The following is an 18901-nucleotide window of genomic DNA, read 5'->3' as shown; positions in this document are numbered from 1 at the left end:
CATGAAACATTCTCTAGAGCAGACCACATATTAGGTCATACAGCAAGCCTTAGCAGAATCCAAAACATCGAAATATTACAAAGCATCTTCTCAGACCACAAGGCAATAAAACCAGAGATCAATAACAGAAAAACTAGGGAAAAGAAATCAAACACTTGGAAACTGAATAATACCCTGCTCAAAAATGACTGGGTCATAGAAGACATTAAGGATAGAATAAACCAATTCATAGAATCCAATGAGAATGAAATCCTTCCTATCAGAACCTATGGGACACAGCAAAAGCAGTGCTCAAAGGTCAATTAATAGCAATAAATGCACACATACAAAAAGAAGAGAGGGCCAAAATCAAAGAATTATCCCTACAACTTGAACAAATAGAGAGCAAGAAAAGAAGGCTTCAGGCACCAAAAGAAAGCAAATAATAAAAATTAGAGCAGAATTAAAAGAGAGAACAGAAAAACAACTGAAAGAGTTAACAAGACCAAAAGCTGGTTCTTTGAAAAAATTTTAAAAATTGATAAGCCCTTTGCCAAACTGACAAAAGAAAAACAGGAGAGGAAGCAAATAACCCAAATAAGAAATGAGATGGGCGATACCACAACAGACCCAAATGAAATTAAAAGAATCATATCAGTTTACTACAAAAAATTGTACTCTAACAAATTAGAAAACCTAGAAGAAATGGATGAATTTCTAGAAACACACTGCCTACCTAAACTAACACAAATAGAGGTAGAAGAAATAAATAAACCCATAACAAAAGAAGAGATTGAAAAGGCAATTAAAACACTCCCAACAAAAAAAAGCCCTGGCCCGGCTTCATTGGCGAGTTCTACCAAACTTTCAGAGAAGGGATAACACCACTACAACTAAAAGTATTTCAGAGCATAGAAAAGGATGGAGTACTCCCAAACTCATTCTATGAAGCCAGCATATCCCTGATACCAAAACCAGGTAAAGACATCACAAGAAAAGAAAATTACGGGCCTGTATCCCTCATGAACTTAGATGCAAAAACCGTCAACAAAATTCTAGCCAATAGAATTCAACAACATATCAAAAAAATAATTCACCATTACCACATCAGATTCATACCGGATATGCAGGGACGGTTCAACATCAGAAAAACAATCAGTGTAATCCATCATATAAATAACACAAAAGACAAGAACCACATGATCTTATCAATTGATGCAGAAAAGGCATTTGAGAAAGTCCAACACCTATTCGTGATAAAAACTCTCAGCAAATTAGGAATAGAAGGGAAATGCTCAACACAATAAAGGGCATTTATACAAAGCCAACAGTCAACATCATCCTAAGTGGAGAGTGAAAGCATTCCCTTTGAGACCGGGAACCAGACAAGGATGCCCTTTACCACTACTCTTATTCAACATTGTGCTGAAGGTCCTAGCCAAAGCAATTAGACTAGATAAAGAAATAAAGAGGATCCAGATTGGTAAGGAAGAAGTAAAAGTATCTCTATTTGCAGATGACATGATCTTATACACAGAAAACCCTAAAGAATCCTCAAGAAAACTACTGAAACTATTAGAAGAGTTCAGCAGAGAATCAGGATACAAGATAAACATACAAAAATCAGTAGGATTCCTCTACACCAAAGAGAACGTCAAAGAGGAAACCACCAAATCAACATCATTTACAATAGCCCCCGAGAAGATAAAATACTTAGGAATAAATCTAACCAGAGACGTAAAAGACCTATACAAAGAAAACTACAAGACACTACTTCAAGAAACCGAAAGAGACCTACATAAGTAGACAATCATACCTTGCTCATGGATAGAAAGACTCAATATTGTAAAATGTCTATTCTACCAAAAGCGATCTATAGATGCAATGCAATTCTGATCCAAATTCCAATGACATTTTTTAATGAGATGGAGAAACAAATCACCAACTTCATATGGAAAAGAAAGAGGCCCCGGATAAGTAAAGCATTACTGAAAAAGAACAGAGTGGGAGGCCTCACACTACCTAATTTTAGAGCCTATTGTACCACCACAGTAGTCAAAATGGCCTGGTACTGGTAGAACAACAGATACACAGACCAATAGAACAGAATTGAGAATCCAGACATAAATCCACCCACATATGAGTAGGTGATATTTGACAAAGGCCCAAAGTCAGTTAAATAGGATAAAGACATTCCATTTAACAAATGGTGCTGGCATGACTGGATATCCATCTGCAAAAAAATGAAACAAGAACCATACCTCACACCATGCACAAAAACTAACTGAAAATGAGTCAAAGACCTAAATCTAAAACAATAAAGATCATGGAAGACAAAATAGGGACAATGCTAGGAGTTCTAACACATGGCATAAAGAGTATAAAAAACATTACTAACAATGCAGAAGAGAAGCTAGATAACCGGGAGCTCCTAAAAATCAAACACCTATGCTCATCCAAAGACTTCACCAAAAGAGTAAAAAGACTACCTACAGCAGACTGGGAAAAAGGTTTTGCTATGACATTTCCGATTAGCCCCTGATCTCTAAAATCTACATGATACTGCAAAAACTCAACAACAAAAAGACAAATAACACAATTACAAAACGGGCAAAGGATATGAACAGACACGTCACCAAGGAAGATATTCAGACAGCTAACAGATACATGAGGAAATGCTCGTGATCATTAGCCATTAAAACTACAATGAGATTCCATCTCACTCCAACAAGGCTGGCATTAATCCAAAATAATAAATGTTGGAGAGATTGTGGAGAGACTGGAACACTTATACGCTGCTGTTGGGAATGTAAAATGGTACAACCACTTTGGCAATCTGTTTGATGATTCCTTAAAAAGCCAGAAATTAAACTACCATATGATCCAGTAATCCCACTCCATGGAATATATCCTAGAGAAATAAAAGCCTTTACACAAACACATATATGCAGACCCAAGGTCATTGCAGTACTGTTTACAATAGCAAAAAGATGGAAGAAACCAAGGTGACCATCAAGGGATGGTAAATAAATTATGGTATATTCACACAATGGAATACTATGCCTTGATAAAGAACAATGTTGAGTCTGTGAAACATTTCATAACATGGAGGAATCTGGAAGGCATCATGCTGAGTGAAATTAGTCAGTTGCCAGAAGACAAATATTGTATGAGACCACTATTAAAATAACTCAAGAAATACTTTAAACACAGAGGAAATATTCTTTGACGTTTACGAGGGTGTGGAGGGAGGGGGGGAGAGGGGTATTCAGTAGTTACGTAGTAGACAAGAACTATTTTAGGTGAAGGAAAAGACAACACACAATACAGGAGAGGTCAGCACAACTGGACTAAACCAAAAGCAAAGAAGTTTCCTGAATAAATCAAACAATTTGAAGGCCAGAGTAGCAAGGGTGGGGACCTGGAGACCATGGTTTCAGGGGACATCTGGTTCAATTGGCATAGTAAAATATATTAAGAAAACATTCTGCATCCCACTTTGGTGAGTGGCTTCCGGGGCCTTAGGGGTTAGCAAGGGTCTATCTAAGATGCATCAGTTGGTCTCAACCCACCTGAAGCAAAGGAGAATGAAGAACAGCAAAGTCACAAGGTAATTATGAACCCAAAAGACAGAAAGGGCCAGATAAATCAGAGACTACAACAGCCTGAGACCAGAAGAACTAGATGCAGCCTGGCATCAACCAATGACTGCCCTGACAGGGAACAAAACAGAGAATCCCTGATGAAGCAGGAGTGCAGTGGGATGCAGACCTCAAACTCTTTTAAAAAGACTGGACTTAATGATCTGACTGAGATTAGAAGGACCCTGGATGTCATAGTCACCAGATCTTTTGTTAGCCCAAGAGTGGAACTATTCCCAAAGCCAACTCTTCAAACGGGGATTGGAGTGGACTGTAAGATAGAAAATGGTACTGGTGAGAAGTGAGCTTCTTAGATCAAGTAGACACATGAGACTATGTGTGCAGCTCCTGTCTGGAGGGGAGATGAGAAGGCAGAGGGGGACAGAAGCTGGCTGAATGGACAGGGAAATATAGGGTGGAGAGAAGGAGTGTGCTGTCTCATTAAGGGAAGAGCAACTAGGAGTACATAGCAAGGTGTGTGTGGATTTTTGTATGAGAGACTTAGCTGATTTGTAAACTTTCACTTAAAGCCGAATAAAAAATTTTTTTAGCTTAAAAAAAAGAATTTTTTAAAGAGGATGACTAAAAATTTTCCAGAATTGGTAAATATCATGGATTGAATTGTGTCCCCCAAAAAATATGTGTCAGCTTGGGTAGGCCATGATTCCCAGTATTGTGTGGTTGTTCTCCATTTTGTGATTGTAATTTTATGTTAAGAGGATTAGGTAGGATTGTAACACCACGCTTACCCATGCCACCTCCCTGTTTCAGTGTAAATGGAGTTTCCCCAGGGTGTAGCCTGCACCACCTTTTATCTCTCAGGAAAGGAAAGAAGCAGAGAGTTGGGGACCTCATACCACCAAGAAAGCAGCACCAAGAGCAGAGAGTGTCCTTTGGACCCAGAGTCCCTGCACATGCCAAGCTCCTTGACCATGGGAAGACTGAGGACAAGGACCTTCTTCCAGAGCTGACAGAGACAGAAAGCCTTCCCCTGGAGCTGACACCTTGAATTTTTACTTTTAGCCTACTTTACTCTGAGAAAATTAATTTCTCTTTGTTAAAGCTATCCACTTGTGGTATTTCTGTTATGGCAGCACTAGATAACTAAGGCAATAAAAGATACCAATTCACAGATTCAAAGAGCTCAGTGAATTCCAAACAAGGCAAATAAAAATTAATCCACATTTTTAGATACATCATAGTAAAATTCCTGAACATAAGTGATAACAAGATCTTGAAAGCAAGGAAATAAAAAAAATAATAATAGCTAACACTTTAACAGCATTTAAAATGTGCTACTACTGTTCTGAATGCTTCACATATTAGTTATTTTAATCCTCACAATAAACCTATAGGTAGATACTGGTACTATTATTGTCTCCATTTTACAGAAGAGGAAGTTGAGGCATAGGGAGATTAATTAACTTGTCCAATATCACATGGAAACCCTGATGGTATAGCGGGTAAGAGCTACAGCTGCTAACCAAAAGTTGGCAGTTTGATTCCACCAGGTGCTTCCTGGAAACCATATGGGACAGTTCTACTCTGTCCTATAGGGTCACTATGAGTTGAAATTCACTCGATGGCAATGGATTAAGAGTTAATATCACACAGCTCGTAAACCACCGAGCTGAATTTCAAATGCAGGCAGTCTGATTCCAGAAGCTACAGCTTTAACCAGTAGGCTATAAATAATACCTCTCACTAAAAGATGTTTTTACCTACAAAGGAATGGCATTTAGACAGCTAGCTTCTCAATGGTAATAATGAAAGCCAAAACATAGTAGAATAATACTTTCAGTGTGCTTAAAGAAAATAACTACCAATTGTGAACCCAGGCAATACAGTTTTCAAGAATTATGATGAAATAAAGATAATGTAGAGGAAAAAAAAAATGAGAAAGCAACAAAACCGAAACATTAGCTACACAACTCGAACAAGTAGAAAGAGAACAGCAAAAGAAGCCCACAGCCACTAGAGAAAAGGAAATAATAAAGATTGCACAGAAATAAATGAAATAGAGAAAAGAAAAACAATAGAAAGAACTAACAAAACCAAAAGTTGGTTCTTCGAAAGGCTCAACAAACTTAAAAAAGCATTGGCCAAAGTGACAAAAGAAAAACAGGATAGGATGCAAATACCCCAAAGGAGAAATGAAATTGGGGACTTTACAGTAGAAACAACTGAAATAAAAAGGATCATAACAGAGTACTATGAAAAACTGCACTCCAAAAAAAAATGAAAACCTAGAGCAAATGGACAAATTTCTAGAAACACACTATCTACCCAAACTAACGTAAACTGAAGTCGAGAATCTGAACAGACCCATAACAAGAGAAAAAATTGAAAAGGTAATAAAAAAAAAACCTCCCAACAACAACAACAAAAAAACCCTGGCCTAGATGGCTTCAAGGGAGAATTCTACCAAATATTCCAAGAAGGGCTTACACCAGTACTACTCAAATATTTCAGAACATAGAAATGGAAGGGATATTTTCAAACTCATTCTATGAAGTCAGCATAACGCTGATACCAAAACCAAACCAAACCCATTTCTGTCAAGTCGATTCCAGTTCATAGACACCCTATAGAACAGAGTAGAACTGCCCCATAGGGTTTCCAAGGAGCAGCTGGTGGATTCAAACTGCTGACCTTTTGGTTAACAGCCAAACATACAGACCAATATTTCTCATGAATATAAATGAAAAATTCTCAACAAAATTCCAGCCAGTAGAATTCAGCATCTTATCAAAAAAATAATATACCACCATGGTCAAGTGGGATTCATACCAGGTATGCAAGGATGGTTCAACATTAGAAAATCAATCAATGTAATCTATCACATAAATAAAAGAATCACATGATAATCTCAGTTGAAGCAGAAAAGGCATTTGACAAAGTCCAACACCCATTCCTGATAAAAACTCTTAATAAAATATGTTTAGAAGGAAAATGTCTCAACATAAGAAAGGGAATCTATTCAAAATCAACAACCAACATCATTCTTAATGGAGAGAGGCTGAAAACATTCCCCTTGAAAACAGGAGCAAGACAAGAATGCCCTTTATCGCCACTCTTATTTAACATTGTGCTGGAAGTCCTAGCTAGAGCAATAAGGCAAGAAAAAGAAATAAAGGGCATCCAAATTGGTAAGTAAGAAATAAAATTCCCCGTATTTGTGGATGATATGATACTATATATAGGAAACCCAAGAGACTGTATGAGAAAACTACTGGAACGAATAGAAAGATTCAGCAGAGTAGCAGGAGACCAGATAAACACACAAAAGTCAGTTGAATTCCTGTATACCAATAAAAAGAACTACAAAAAGGAAACCAGGAAAACAATACAATTTATAATAGCCCCTAAAAAAAATAAAATACATAGGAATAAATCTAACCAGGGATGTAAAAGACCTATACAAAGAAAACTACAAAACACTACTGCAAGAAACCAAGAGGCCTACATAAATGGAAAAACATACCATATTCATGGATAGGTAGACTTAATGTTGTGAAAATGTCAATTCTACCCAAAGCAATCTACAAATATAATGCAATCCAGACGCAAATACCAACAACATTTTTGAGGAGATGGAAAATCAAACCATTAACTTTATATGGAAAGTAAAGAGGCCCCAAATAAGTAAAGCACTACTGAAGAAGAAGAATAAAGTAGGAGGACTTGCACTACTTGATCTCAGAAGTCAAAACAGCCTGGTACTGGTACAACGACAGACACATTGACCAATGTGGAACAGTAATGACAACCCAGGTGCAGTTATTTTTTAAATTATAAAAATGTGTAGATATACATATTTGAGATCCATCTGTGTATAGATGGTATTTAAAATTAGGAAGATCATGGAGAGAAGAGCAAGTCACAAGTTACCAAGGTAAAGCTCTCCAGCTCTTCAAAATTTAGAGCAAAAGCAATCACAAAGGAGACTGAGAAGCAGCAGCCAGTGTGGCAGAGAAAACAAGAACTGCATAACATCACAGAAGCTTGGGGCGGGGGCAGTATTTTAAGAAGGGCAGGAGTATAAATTAATACAACCACTTTGGAGAACAATCTGATATCGTGTAGGAAAGCTAAAGATATCCACACAGGTTACCAGTAATTCCACTCCTAGATACATATCCTAGAGGAATTTGCACCCAGGACCAAGGAGGCCAAACCTAAAATGTTCACTACAGAAATATCTGTAATAGAAAAAAACTAGAAACAACCTGAAGGTCAAAGAAGAGGGGATAAGATAACTTGTAGCACATTCATACCGTGGAATAGTATTCTGGAATGAAAACAAATGAGCTATATGTATAAACATGGATTCATCTCATATATAATGTTAACTGAAAAAGCAAGCTGCAGAATGATACATTCAGCAAGAATCCATTTATACAAAGTGTAAAGACATGAAAAACAAAGAGGTTAAAAAAAATAGTAGTAAAAAGATAGAGGTATACATCAAATTCAAGATACGCACTCACCACAGGCAGTCCTGGCTTTGCACAGTACCATGTTAAATGAAACACATGAATATCAGAACCATGCAATGTAAGGACTGCTTGTATATATTTATATTATTTGCTTTATATATTACTTATAACAAATAATATTACAAATATTAGTAACTGACAAAGCTGGAGGTGGCTTCACAAATATTTCTTACAATCTTCATTCTTTTCTTTCTGCTAGAACTACTTCATAATATAAGTTGTGAAGTAAAGTCACAGAAATTAAGCAAAATAAATAAAAAGATGGAGTTGTTCAATGCAGGGAAAGCTGCTGAGAGGCAAAGAAAGATGAGATCACAAAACGTCTCCATTACATATGGCAACACTCTGGATGTTCATGACCTTGACAAGTTTTCCTGGAGGAATCTGAGTTGAAGCCAGAATGGAGGGGATAGAATGTGAAAAAAGGATAAGGAACTGTGGAGGCAGGGGCAAACAGACCTAGGTGTCAAACACTGGGGTTGGGGTAGGCCAACCAGGAGATAGGGTAGAATTCTGAGCATTCAAGCTTAGAGAAAGAGAATTAACCTTTATTTAGGTTTGGGTTTGGGAGGTCTTTACACAATCTTCAGAGAACTCTTCTCAGGTAGGTTTTACAAGTTGAGCAGGAATTCCTCCAGCAGCCCCTGACCCCCTCAGAGAAATTAAGCACTTAGCCCTGGTTTCTGAATACAAAGATGAATTATGTGAGGTTCCTGGAGCCTGCACCTCCCAATATGAAGCATTATTCTCCATAATGTGTGAAAAATCAGTATGTTTTGCCCTCCAGAGGATTTTTTCAAATTCCTTGTTAGAATTTTTGCAGTACCTGTATCTGACAAAAAACTCTTACACAGAATGTATAAACCAACTCAATAATTAAAAAGACAATTAACCAATGTTGTAGAAAAATACTTGAATGTGTTTCAAGTCAAAACAGGGAGGTTTATTAAGGATTTAAAACAATTTCAATTGAGGATCTATGTAGCCCATTGAAAATGCAACCAGGTAGTCCCAGGGCAGTTTCATTATATATTTTTATGGGGTAGAAAGAGGAACCAAACCAGAGGGAGGGTATTACAGGAAAATCAATGACTATTGTTATAATCACACTCTGATTAGTTACTGATTATTGATGGCATACTTAGTGATTACAGATAGTTTCACAGGATGCTTAAATCATGATCACAAAACAGTTAAATGTATTTTCTTGGTCTATTTTGCAAACATATCTTGTTGGCAACAGCACCCAGACAGCACTCTTCCTGAGTACCTGTATTTTGAGGGGTGCAGATGGTCACTTGTCTAAGGTCCTTTGGGGCATATAGTTTCTCATCTGGTTTTGACCACCTAGGAAAAACTGTTAGTCTAGAAATCCAGACTAAAATTAGATAGCATGGTCAGCATATTATGCATCTGTCTCACTGACTTCACTGAAAGTTGTCTTTTCCTGAGACATTTCCCCCCTTTTGACCAAAGATTTCCTAGAGCATCTTTTGATCCATGACGAATCAAGTAGTTTCTCTCACATGGACATGATTGCTACTATTGCTTACTCTAGGGGCTGCTTGAATTATCAAGCATTTAAGACTTGGGACACCACACTACAATTGTGACCAAGCACCACTGAGTGTTCTCCCTTTACCTTCACATAGTGGAGTTCTCCTTTTCAGGCTGGGGTGGCCTCATGTGGCTAACAAAGAAGTAACTTGCCTTCTGCAATGTTTTCCCTCGCTTCACCATGCTTTAGAGAGAGATGCTCTGCTGGGCCTCAAAAGGGGGAGGGGAAGCAGTGACAGTGTCAGGTTCAATGGATTAGAGGCACAAACCATATCTATGAGTTCAATTTAAATTTTTTTTTTCATTTACTCAGTCCCATATAGCTAATTTTGGTTCCATATTATACTGCATCAGCTGCAGTCCATGAACCTGTCAGCTTCTATGTAAGAGTTATGGAAATCATTAGTCAGTCTAATCAGTCTTTTTAGTGAGTCCAATATAGTCCATCTTTTTGTTGAGTTATTTTGGTCAAACATTTGCAGCACATTAGCAAGGTAAAAACTTATCTGCAGATGACAAAACTTAATATGGTAATGATTAATTTAGAAAAACACTCTTGAAAGTGAATTAATAGAAATTAATTTAAAAGGTCATTTAAATAAATTTTGAAAACTTTAGACAAATATATCTCTAAATATAATGATTAGCCTTATTTTCAAAGAGCTTCAGATATAGTAAATAGTAATCTTGAGACACACTATCATATAGTCAGGATATACCAAGAATATACCAAGATTATCAAGTCTCTAAATATCTGAATAGCAGTAAAAAACGCTTCCTATGTAAACAATATGAATTTCCCAGTCAAACCATTGGCTTTGATGACATTAGATTAACAAATAAATAAAGTTGTAACTAAGTGAGCAACTGAAATAATAAAATTATGACAATGTTGTATGTTTGCTGTCTAGTATTAAGCATATAACACATATAAATTTTAACTTGGGGAAAATTTGGCATTTTTCTTGATTTGATAACACTCCCATGCACTGAAAACTAAATCAAAACTGGGCTCCCAAACTCCTTGTCATGCATTGAATTGTGTCCCAAAAAAATATGTGCATCAATTTGACTAGGCCATGATTCCCACTATTGTGTAATTTTCCTTTGTATTGCAAATCCTAGCTCTAAGATGTTAATGACATGGGACCGGTGACACATGTGTTAATGAGGCAGGACTCAAGCTACAAGATTAGTTTACGTCTTAAGCCAATCACTTTTAAGATATAAGAGAGAGAAATGATCAGAGAGACGTGGAGAGCTCATATCACCCAGAAAGCAGAACCTGGAGCAGAGCACACGCCTTGGACCCAGAGTTCCTGAGTGGAGAAGCTTCTAGACCAAAGGAAGATTGATGACAAGGACCTTTCTCCAGAGCCAACAGAGAAAAAGCCTTCCCCTAGGGCTGGCACCCTGAATTCAGACTTCTGGCCCCCTAGACTGTGACAAATGAATTTCTCGTTTTTAAAACCAGCCACTTATGGTATTTTTGTCATACCACGCCTAGATAACTAAGACTCTCCTCAACATATCTTGATCAAAATTGAGAGGGAAAACTTCAATTTCTCAGGAAGACTACTTGGAAGTGGGGTGCAGGGAAGGCCTGTGCCAACATCTCACTAAGTGCCTCCCCTCCCACTCCTCCAATCCAAATTTCTCTTCACAGGTATGCAAAGAGAAATCTATATTCCCATATCAAGGAAGTAGACAGGAGGGCACATACAAATGCGGCTGTAATTTTATGGCTGATTTAGAAAGGAATTTAGAATTCATTCAGTCCATTTCCTTTTTATAGATGAGGAAACCGAGGCACAGAAAGGGGAGGTATCATTAGCTGGGGAAGTCAGGCCAAGAGCCAGAGCCTAGAGCTCTGGTCTACCAACTCTTATTTGATTCCTAACTGCTTCTCCCAGCTTCACCACCCCCTAACCTCTCCATCTCCCTGCAGACTACAACCAAGAGCTCACCCCTCTGTCTGAGGTAAGAGTGTCTGGGTCTGGGAAAAGATTTTGGAATGAAAGCCTAGTGGGGAGGTCAGAGTGTCAATTGTTGAGAAAAGCGGCGTCTTTCTCCATGAGCAGTGGGATATGTATAAGTTGAAGTGGAGGAAAGTAATTTCCAAGGTGAGCAAGACCTGAGTCCTTTTTCTCAGCCCTCTTTTCCTTGCCTTTCTTCTGCCTTCACATTGGCAGAACCCAGGAGTCAAAACAAGTGGTTTCGTACCCTGGTTGTAATGGATTGAATTGTGTTCCCCCAAAATATGTGTTGTAGATGTTAACCTCTATGCCTGTGGTTATAGTCCCATTTTGGGAGTGGGTTATCCTGGTTATGTTAATGAGGCAGGATTAATGTAGTGTGTGTCTTGAGTCTATCTCTTTTGAGATATAAAAGAGATTAAACAAGGAAGTGAGCAAGCAGACAAGGGGGAAGAGAGATACTTCGTCACATGGAGCAGAAGCTAAGAAGAGACAAGAACTCTCCTCCAGACCCAAAAGAGAGATAAAGCTTTCCCCTAGAGCCAACACCCTGACTTCAGACATTTAGCTTCCTAAACTGTGAGAAAACTTTTAAAAAGCCTTAATTTCCTTGAAGAGACCATTAGTAGAATTATGGACCTCAAAGGCAATTCTGGTGAGGGCTCAGAATAAAGTGAGGAAAGTTATAGAGAAAGTCTGTATCATCTTAGAAAATACATGTGGCGCTAGAAACGTGTTTCTAGAAATGTGGATGCTAACTGTGCTTCTGGTGAGGCTTTAAAAGAAAATGATGAACATGTGCTTGGACAATGGAGGATGATGCTTTTTATGCAGTGGAAGGAATTTGTCTGAATTATGTTCAAATGTTTGGTGGAAGGTAGAAATTCTAACTGATGAACTTGGATAGCTGGTTGATGAAATTTCTAAGCAAGATCTTAAAGGGACCAAGTGGTTCTTCTTGAAACTTACAGGAAAATGCAAGAGGAAAGAGATGGACTTAAAAATGAACTGTGCAGGAGACGGAGCCAAGATGGCGGTATAGACAGGTTCTTCCAGTGAGCCCTCTTTACAACAAAGACCTGAAAAAACAAGTGAAACAAGTATATTTGTGACAAGCTAGGAGCCCTGAGCTTCAAAGGTAAGCTTAGAAAAAGAAGTGAGGGGAGGGGGAGGAAGAGACTGTTCAGAAGCAGAGAGGAGTTACCAGACCTGAATCACAGGAAGCCCTCAGGCACCATTCCCGGAGCCATGGCAGTGGGCTGGTACTAGTGTTCGGCCACAATTTCCTCAGGGAGAAGCAGCCAGACACACAGCCTATTCACACCTCTGGAACCTGAGAAGAGCGGCACTCTCAGCAAAAGCTAAGTACTTCCCTATATTTTACCGTGCCCCCCTACCCGAAAGCCAGCTTCAGCGGCTGAATTCCCTGGGCCTGAGACAGGCACTGTTGAGCACCTAGAGCCATCCTCCCAGCCTTGGGGAAGGAAAAAATTTGCAATTCAGGGAAAAGATAATCTGCTAGCTCCACAACTAGGGAGGCTCAGGACAGAAGCAGCTCCTGTCCAGGAATAAACCGTCCACTGACTTTGAGCACCTTTCCCTTCTGCATGGACCTGTATGGGCCTATTTTGGGAGAATAGACCCTTCTTGGCAGACTCCAAACGTTTCAGCTGTGTGGTTGAGAGGTGGGTGTTTGATGTTTGACATTGCTTTGCCTATTAAACAAGGTCCTCACCTACCCACGTCAGGGACCTAAGGACTGGTAGCTCCACTCAGTTCACTCAGCCACCCGCAAGAGGGGTACAAAGATAACTGGTACCTCCCAGTCCCTACAAGCAAAAACTCTGGGTGCCCAAGGTCCATCTGCAGAAACCACCCACCTGCGTGCTGTAGGGAACAGGGAAACGCATTCTTCAGAGACACTCAGGGATCCATTCGAGCCTCCGGCCTTGTTCAGACCATGACCCCTTGCTGAAATCAGATACTGGCATATACACCAATCACTCCTGCCCCTTTAAGACTATAGGACAGAGACTGTACAACACACTTGATGATCAGCTACCTGGAAACCTGAGCTGAATTAATACAAGAAAACTGAATGGACTCCTAGAATGATATACCTGATAACAGCTCTAGACAGCTGGGACAGGACGTCAGAGCCCCAAAGGTAAAAATAACCAAGCTAGCTAACTCAAGCAACCCACAGGGGTATACCAAAACAAAACAAAGAAAGAAGCTGCCACACAGTAAGCAAGCATAAACTAATACAGTAACTTATAGATGGCTTGGAGACAACAGTCAATATCAAATCACATAAAGAAACAGCCCATGATCACCTCAACAAGCTCTCAAAACAAAGAATCCAAGGATCTTCTAGATGAAAGTGCATTCCTGAAATTACCAGAGCCAGAATACAAAAGTTTAATATACAGAACCCTTCAAGACATCAGTAAGGAAATGAGGCAATACACAGAACAAGCCAAGGAACACACAGGTAAAGCAATTGAAGAAATTAGAAAGATTTTTCAGGAACATAATGAAAAGCTTAATAAGCTGGAAAAATCCATAGACAGACGGCAATCAGAAATTCAGAAGATTAACAATGAAATTACAGAAGCAGACAACTCAGTAGAAAGTCAGAGGAGCAGAATTGAGCAATTAGAAGCTAGAATTTCTGAACTTGAAGATAAATCACTGGGCACTAACATATTGGAAGAAAAATCAGATAAAAGAATTTTTAAAAAATGAAGAAAACTTAAGAATCATGCAGGACTCTATCAAGAGAAATAACCTACAAGTGATTGGACTACAAGAACAGGGAGGGATAACAGAAAATGCAGACAGAATTGTTGAAGATTTGTTGGCAGAAAGCTTCCCTGATATTGTGAAAGATGAGAAGATATCTATCCAAAATGCTTATCAAATTCCACATAAGGTAGATGTTAAAAGAAAGCCACCAAGACATATTAGAATCAAACTTTCCAAAACCAAAGTTAAAGAGAGAATTCTAAGAGCAGCGAGGGATAAAAGAAAAGTCACCTGCAAAGGAGAGCCAATAAGAATAAGCTCGGATTACTCAGCAGAAACCATGCAGGCAAGAAGGCAATGGGATGACATATTTGAAAAATTGAAAGAGAAAAATTGCCTGCCAAGAATCATATATCCATCAAAACTGTCTCTTAAATATGAAGGTGAAATTAAGACATTTCCAGATAAACAGAAGTTTAGGGAATTCATAAAAACCAAACCAAATCTACAAGAAATACTAAAGAGAGTTCTTTGGTTAGAAAATCTATAATATCAGGTATCAACCCAAGACTAGAACACTGGGCAGAGCAACCAGAAGTCAGCCCACCCAGGGAAATCCAAAAAAACAAAGCAGGGTAATTAAAAAAAAAGAAAAGCCCAACACAGGGTAACATCGAAGTTATTATATAAAAGAAAACAACATTAAAATAATAAAGAAGGACTAAGAAATGTAATCATACATCTTCAATATGGAGAGGAAGATATGGCGATACAAAGAAATAAAAGTTAGGTTTAAATTTAGAAAAATAGGGGTAAGTAATAAGGTAACCACAAAGGAGACAAACTATCCTACTCATCAAAATAAAATACAAGAAAAAAATAGAGACCCAGCAGAAAAAAAATCAACAACAACAAATATGAGGAAGGGACAATATATAAAGATAACCTACTCAGCACGTCAAATAAAATGGGAAAAAGAAACTGTCAACAACACACAAAAAAAAGACATCAAAATGATAGCACTAAATTCATACCTATCCCTGAATATAAATGGACTAAATGCACCAATAAAGAGACAGAGAGTGGCAGATGGATTAAAAAACAAGATCCATCTATATGCTGCCTACAAGAGACACACCTTAGACCTATAGACACAAAAAAACTAAAACTCAAAGGATGGAAAAAAATGTATCAAGCAAACAGCAATCAAAAAAAAGCAAGAGTGCAATATTTATTTCTGACAAAATAGACTTTAAAGTTAAATCCGTCAGAAAGGATAAGGAAGCACACCATATAATGATTAAAGGGACAATACACCAAGAAGATATAATCATTTTAGATATTTATGCACCCAATGACAGGGCTGCAAGATACAAACAACAAACTCTATCAGCTCTGAAAAGTGAGATAGACAGCTCCACAATAATAGTAGAAGACTTCAACACACCACTTTCAGTGAAGGACACGAAATCCAGTAAGAAGCTCAATAAAGGCACAGAAGATCTAAATGCTACAGTCTACCAAATTGACCTCGTAGACATATACAGAACGCTCCACCCAACAGCTCAAGTACAATTTCTTTTCTAGTGAACATGGAACATTCTCTAGAATAGACCACATATTACACCATAAAGCAAGCCTCAGCAGAATCCAAAACATTGAAATATTACAAAGCACCTTCTCTGACCATAAGGCCATAAAAGTGGAAATCAATAACAGGAAAAGCAGGGAAATGAAATCAAAAACTTGGAAACTGAACAATACCCTGCTCAAAAAAGACTGGATTATAGAAGACATACAAGGATGGGATAAAGAAATTCATAGCACCCAATGAGAATGAAAACACTTCCTATCAGAACCTTTGGGACACAGCAAAAGCAGTGCTCAGAGGCCAATTTATATCAACAAATGCCCACATCCAAAAAAAAGAAATGGCCAAAATCAAAGAACTACCCCTACAACTTGAACAAATAGAAAGAGAGCAAGAAAAGAAGCCTCCAGGCACCAGAAAAAAACAAATAATAAAAATTAGAGCTGAACTAAATGAAATAGAAAACAGAAAAACAATTGAAAACATTAACAAGACCAAAACCGTTTTTTTGAAAAAACAACAAAATTGATAAACTACTGGCCCAACTGACAAAACAAAAACAGGAGAAGAAGCAAACAACATGAATAAGAAACGAGATGGGCGATATTACAACAGACCCAACTGAAATGAAAAGAATCATATCAGATTACTATGAAAAACTGTACTCTAACAAATTTGAAAACGTAGAAGAAATGGATGAATTCCTAGAAACACACTACCTACCTAAACTAACACAAACAGAGGTAGAACAACTAAATAGACCCATAACAAAAGAAGACATTGAAAAGATGATCAAAAAACTCCCAACAAAAAAAAGCCCTGGTCTGGATGGCTTCACTGCAGAGTTCTACCAAACTTTCAGAGAAGAGTTAACACCACTACTTACTAAAGGTTATTTCAGAACATAGAAAAGGACGAAATACTATCAAACTCATTCTATGAAGCCACCATATCCCCTATACCAAAACCAGGTAAAGACACCACAAGAAAAGAAAATTATAAACCTGTATCCCTCACGAATGTAGATGCAAAAATCCTTGACAAAGTTCTAGCCAATAGAATTCAACAACATATCAAAAAAATAATTCACCATGACCAAGTGGGATTCATACAAGGCATGCAGGGATGGTTTAACATTAGAAAAACAATTAATGTAATCTACCACATAAATAAAACAATAGACAAGAATCACATGATTTTATCAACTGATGCAGAAGAGGCATTTGACAAAGCTCAACACCCATTCACGATAAAAACTCTCATCAAAATAGGAATAGAAGGAAAATTCCTCAACACAATAAGGGGCATTTATACAAAGCCAACAGCCAACATCACCCTAAATGGAGAGAGCCTGAAAGCATTCCCATTGAGATTAGGAACCAGACAAGGATCCCATTTATCACCGCTCTTATTCAGCATTGTGTTGGAGGTCCTAGCCAGAGCAATTAGGCTACATAATCAAATAAAGAGCATCCAGATTGGCAAGGAAGAAGTAAAAGAATCTCTATTTGCAGATGACATGATCTTATACATAGAAAACCCTAAGGAATCCTCAAGAAAACTCCTGAAACTAATAGAAGAGTTCAGCAGAGTATCGGGATACAAGATAAACATACAAAAATCAGTTGGATTCCTCTACACCAACAAAAAGAACATCGAAGAGGAAATCACCAAATCAGTGCCATTTATAGTAGCCCCCAAGAAGATAAAATACTCAGGAATAAATCTTACCAGAGATGTAAAAGGCTTATACAAAGACAACTACAGTACAGTTCTACAAGAAACCAAAAGAGACTTACATAAGTAGAAAAACATACCTTGTTCATGGATAGAAAGAATTAACATTATAAAAATGTCTATTCTACCAAAAGTGATCTATACATTTAATGCAATTCCGATCCAAATCCCAATGATAATCTTTAATGAGATGGAGAAACAAATCACCAACTTCATATGGAAGGGAAAGAGGCCCCAGATAAATAAGGCATTTCTGAAAAATAAGAACAAAGTGGGAAGCCTTACTTTACCTGATTTTAGGACCTATTGTACCATCACAGTAGTCAAAACAGCCTAGTACTTGTACAACAAAAGATACATAGACCAATGGAACAGAATTGAGAATCCATCCACATATGAGCAGTTGATATTTGAGAAAGGCCCCACACCAACACACACCACCCACTGCCGTCAGCCCAAAACAGTTAAATGGGGAAAAGACAGTCTTTTTAACAAATGGTGCTGGCATAACTGGATATCCATCTGCAAAAAATGTAAGAAGACCCATATCTCACTCCATGCACAAAAACTAGCTCAAAATGAATCAAAGACCTAAATATAAAGTCTAAAACGATAAAGATCATGGAAGAAAAAATAGGGACAACGTTAGGAGCCCTAATACATGGCATAAACAGTATACAAAACATTATTAAGAATGCAGAAGAAAAACTAGATAACTGGGAGATCCTAAAAATCAAACACCTATGCTCATCCAAAGACTTCACAAAAAGAGTAAGAAGATTACCTACAGACTGGGAAAAAGTTTTTAGCTATGACATTTCCGATCAGCACCTGATCTCTAAAATCTACATGATACTGCAAAAACTCAACTGCAAAAAGACAAATAATCCAATTAAAAAATGGGCAAAAGATATGAATAGACACTGCACTAAAGACATTCAGGTAGCTAACAGATACGTGAAGAAATGTTCACAATCATTAGCCATTAGAGAAATGCAGATCAAAACTGCAATGAGATTTCATCTCACTCCAACAAGGCTGGCTTTAATCCAAAAAACACAAAATAATAAATGTTGGAGGGGCTGTGGAGAGATTGGAACACTTCTACACTGCTGGTGGGAATGTCAAATGGTACAACCACTTTGGAAATCAATTTGGCACTTCCTTAAAAAG

Source organism: Loxodonta africana, chromosome 1 (genome assembly GCF_030014295.1).
Source record: "Loxodonta africana isolate mLoxAfr1 chromosome 1, mLoxAfr1.hap2, whole genome shotgun sequence".
NCBI lineage: Eukaryota > Metazoa > Chordata > Mammalia > Proboscidea > Elephantidae > Loxodonta > Loxodonta africana.
Note: the sequence above shows the minus strand (reverse complement) of the source record.